The following is a 5,000-nucleotide window of genomic DNA, read 5'->3' on the forward strand; positions in this document are numbered from 1 at the left end:
AGCTATAGTGGCTTTTTCCTTGTTAAAAAAAAAAGAAAGAAAGAAAAAAGAGTGGTGCTCAATATGATATTCGCTGCATACCCCCCCCCCCCCAGCCCCCCCGCCCCCACCTCACTCCGCTTCCGCCCTGTTTCATGCGGGAAATTTTGTGGGCATCGTCATTTCGCACTGGCCTCAAGAATGAATTAAATTTTAACTGTGCAAGTTCCCATGTGATCCATAACTTTTTGTGAACACTGTATTTATATCTGGCCTTTCGTGCTTAAAAAAAAAAAAAAAAAAAAAAAAAAAACGATAGGGGAGAAAAAAAACCCAACCCGAATTTCATGGCGAACATACCTATGAAAACACGCCCCCCCTTCCCTCCCCGGCACCCCCACCCCTCAACTCAACCCCTCTCTCACCCCCACCCTACCCATCTCACCACCCCCCACCCCCCCCGCCCCACACCCCACCCCTCTCTCTCACTGTTAGTTATTTTTCCCTCAATGTAACGGAGGAGTGACGTACGTACGTCGCGCCGTGTGCAGAGTTTGCACGCTCGTGACGAACTCGCTGGCGCTGACGGCATCATCACTACTCCCACGCGCACCGCGCCGCCACCTGGTTCGTAGTGGTGTGTCGCCAAAAAAGCTTTTTGCGCTTTCACAACTGCTTCCCCCCCACCCCCACCCCCCCACGTCCACCCCCGCCACGCCCCCCCTCCCCTCCCAATCCACACTTACCCTTACCTTCCCCCTCCCATTTTTTTCCTTTTTCTCCACCCTCTGCCCCTCACTCACCCCCCCCCCCTAACCCTCCAGCCCTCCCCCCTGCCCACCCCAAGACCCCCTCTCCTCCCACACACACACACACACACACCACAACCCCCTCCTGCCCCGTCTCACTTCTTTTTTTTTTAATTTTTTTTTTTTTTCACATTCTCTTCTTTCACCACTTGTTTAACTCACCTACCATCATCCACCTCCTTCCGCCACCCCTCCACTCCCCTCTTTCCCTCCCCCCCCCCCCCTCTCTCTCTCTCTCTCTCGCTGTCTTCACCACCACCACCACCCCTACTACCACCCCTGTTTTGTCTCCCCTACTCTCTCCCTCCTTTCCCTTTTTATTTACCCTCTTCCACTCCTCTTCCAGTCATTTTTTTTTTTTACCTCTCTCGTCGTCGTGTCGTCAGTCACACACACACACACACACACACAAACACACACACGCATACATACACGCGCATGCGCGCGCGAACACACACACACACACACAAATATACACGCACGCACGCGAACGCGCGCGCGCGCGCGCGCGCTAATCAATCAGTTGTCCCCCCTATTGGGCTGAATGTGTGTGTGTGTGTGTGTGTGTGTGTGTGTGTGTGTGTGTGTGTGTGTGTGACTCGTCCTCTGCCAATCCGGCTCGAGCGACAAGTCTACTTGTTCTCTGATTGGCTGACCACCACCACCACCACCACCACCACCACTACTACCCACTACCACGCTCACCACCACCACCACAATTCCCTCCCCTCCCCTCCTCCCCTCCCCCCCAGTCACAAGTGGTGGTGGTAGGAGCAGGAGTGGGGGGTGAACTGTGTAGTGGTAGTGGTGGTGGTGGTGGTGATGGTGATGGGGGCGTACAGCGCGCGCGCCAGGTCTCGTATTTTTCTTGACAAGCAAGAGTCCGCGAAAGATCGAGGAGGAGATGGTGTGAGGAGGGAGTTTGAGAGGAATGGTGGTGTAGGGGGTGGGGGGAAGAGGAAGAGGAGAAGGAGAGAGAGAGTAGAGAGAGGGGAAGGGTATATATGTATATATATATATCTAAAATATCCAATTGCCGGCACTGCCAACTTAACCACGTTCCAGCGTTCTATGCCGTAGAGCACATGGGATTGTTGTGTCTTTTAGTAAAAAACAAAAAAGAAAAAAAAAAAGAAATACTCTTACGCCGTAGTAAGAGCCCCAAGGAATGAGTTACTTGTAGTGGTAGTGGTAGCGGCGGCCACCAACCGATTATAAAGGCGTGAAGAGAGTTGCTGACGGAACGATTACGCCACGTGAAAATGTGCATGCCTGTGACGCCTCGTGCAGTGGCTGCTAGCTAGGAGCAGGTAAAACCACCAGGGAGTTGTGTTTTTTTTGTGTTTGTTTGTTTGTTTTTGTTTATTTGTTTTTACCTGGCGCCAGCATCAGCAGCAACAGTAGAAGTAGTAGTCGTAGTAGTAACACTGAGCTGCACCCGACTGCTACTACTACTGCTTCTACCAGTCTCCAAGGTGCTGAACAGACTTGTCAGTTGTCGGTGGTACGTATATATGTGTGTTTGTCTCTGTGTGCATGTTTGGGTGGTGGTGTGTTTTCTTGGTTTTTTTTTCTTTTCTTCTTCTTCTTCTTTGCTACTACTGACCTCAGTACTAATGAGTGAAAACTGGAAAGTGCATCTTTTGCTTACCGTTAATTTGCACCGAATGATATTATTGGTAAGCCTATTTCAGTCAGTTTCTGTACACGTCAGTCCCTCAACATTTATTATTGTAATCGTTTCACAATCACCCCCCCCCCCCCTATCCTCCCTCCTTTTTATTTTTCGTTTACTATTGGTCATTCAGATTTTGTCTCTTCTCAATTGAAAAGAACGGTGTGTCATCACCTTTAGTTTTATAGAACATGTTCTTCACCCTCTTTTTATTATTTTAAAAAAATTTATTTGATAACATTTGATATATTTATATATACATTTGACGATATAAATTTGATATTTAAACATTACTCATTAATATTGAATGAAAATTTCCACCAGAAGATCAAAAAAATTTTTAAAACTCAGTAGCCAAATATTTTGGTGATGTTTAAACACACACACACACACACACACACACACACACACACACACAGAGAGAAGATAATCAGTAAAGACAGTAATCAGGACTTCGCACATTTTTGAAAAAACAAAACAAAAAAAACAAGACGTTTTTCCTTAGATTTCTGCAGGTGACACGTGAAAATCGGTTACAGGTATATGACCACACAGGTGTGGACGGACGGGAGACTGACCGCAACAACAGCACCAGCACCAGCACCAGCAGTACTGACGTATGTATAGTAGGGGTGGTGGGAAGCAGGGTGCCAATGCCTTCAGCGTGCCAGACACGTGAAGCGCACATTGCAGCCGTTGAGACAACTCGAATCACAACACACTACTACCACCACAGCAGACACCTCTGCCAACATGAGCACTACTAGTAAGCACGTGCGCAAGATGCCACGAGACTTATTCGCGGGGGAGGAATTGCGTCGGTGAATACGGCACGTAGCACGATACTACTACACACGACGCATACACACGAAACCTTAAACACAAAACTTTGTGTGACAGAAAAGCCCACTTGTTTCCTGAACGTAGTCGTTATTAACTAACTTGTCCATAATACACCACTGAGGCAGAGTTTATGCTTGGTGGTCAGCCACGTTAGTGGTTGTAAATCTTCAGTAACACGAGACCGAATATTGATTTTGTTCTGTTAGTACTGAAGTGAAGCTTGTCCAGACAAAAGGTCAAAAGCATTTTCTTCTCGTTCTGAGACACTGGACTGAACAGAACAGCTGATATCACTAAGTTATTATTATTCTACTCTTGGTAATGAAACTGGTTGTTGTGAATCGCCGACTGAATACTTCTGCTCGGTACTGACTTTAGGACAAAACGAATTCTTCTGTGGCTTTTTGTCCTGGGAAAAAAAACCCCAAACAAACTGGTGAATTAAAAGACAAAAACAAGTACCACTGGGTATAAAACAACAACAACAAAAGCTGAAACAAAATAAGAAGAACAGTGAAAAGTACTCATGTGGTTACACTATTTTTTCTTCCGCTGGGTTCATCATCACATACAACACGGGCAAGTGGCCAAAAGCTCAGTTGTGGCCCTTTGGCCAGCAGTTGTGGCAGGTTCAACTAAATGAATGCAGACGCCACAACCACGTGAAAAGAGCGGCGAGGACCCTCGTGTCAAGATAATGTAAATAAATCCATGCCAGCTCCAGTTCCCCAGCTCTGCGCGCCCTGTGCCTTCCTTCTCTGTCCGTAGGAGAGAGAGAGACAGACAGACAGGTACTTGAGCTACCTCTCAGTGACAGTAGTGGTAGTGGTAGTAGTCAGTAGTCACGGTAGCCGCAGTGGAACATTGGCGGACCTTGATTGCATCACTGTTTGTTGTTGCTTTGCTCGTGGGATTCAGTTGACTCGAGCGCGCGTGTGTACACGTGTGTGTGTGTGTGGAGGTTTATCAGGCATTGATTTCATCCAAGGACGTACATCGTGATTGCATCACAGTTCTCTTGCTGTTGTTAGGGAAGAAGACGTGGTGAGTCTAAAAAAAACAACAACAAACAAACCAAAAAACAAAAACAACAAAAAAACAACAAAAAAACAAACAAAAAAACAACAACAAAAAAACAAAAACAAAAAACAAAGAGGTATCGGGATTTCCTCGTATCAGTCATCATTATTCTGTTATTCCCCAGTTTTCGAACCAGTGTGTATCTAAAAGAGATATCAGGCTCCTAACGCACTCATCTTTCATTTGACTTCATTGTGAAAAACTGGAATCCCCCACCCCACCCTTCCCTCCCTCCAGTACACGCAAGCGCCGGATACTGACTGACTACACTATTTTCGGGGGGTTGTGCGTTTTTATGTTTTTTATAAGTGATTTTGTCTAATGTGCATCGGACTATGTGACAGACTGCATCAGTCGAAATTCTCAACGATGTTTGTGAATGGTGAACTATGATACGTGTTTGCGTAGCAAGGAATCCGTCGACAGGCTCTGATTCAGTGTAGCAGTCTCATCAGTGCTAAGACTGTATGGACTAGACCGACGCGGAGCACACCTGCCGGCAGAGACCCTGAGACGGACACTGAGACTGAGAGTCGGTCACCAAGGACTGAGTGCATCACTGGATATTCCGAATCGTGACCCCGTTCAGAGAGGACACTGACTGAAGCCGTGAG

General features: G+C 47.0%; 1 protein-coding gene across 1 annotated transcript in view; it reads left to right on the forward strand.

Annotated features, from left to right (window-relative positions):
* The first annotated feature begins 1,868 nt into the window (after window positions 1-1,868).
* LOC143293052 (uncharacterized) overlaps window positions 1,869-5,000 on the forward strand; it is a 38,119-nt gene continuing 34,987 nt past the window's right edge. The window contains exons 1-2 of the mRNA XM_076603908.1: window positions 1,869-2,098; window positions 3,003-5,000. The exon at window positions 3,003-5,000 is cut by the window's right edge and continues 229 nt beyond it. The gene's annotated coding sequence lies outside the window, so the exon portion shown is untranslated. The remainder of the gene's footprint in view (window positions 2,099-3,002) is intronic.

This window comes from Babylonia areolata, chromosome 1 (genome assembly GCF_041734735.1).
Source record: "Babylonia areolata isolate BAREFJ2019XMU chromosome 1, ASM4173473v1, whole genome shotgun sequence".
NCBI classification, from domain to species: Eukaryota; Metazoa; Mollusca; class Gastropoda; order Neogastropoda; family Buccinidae; genus Babylonia; species Babylonia areolata.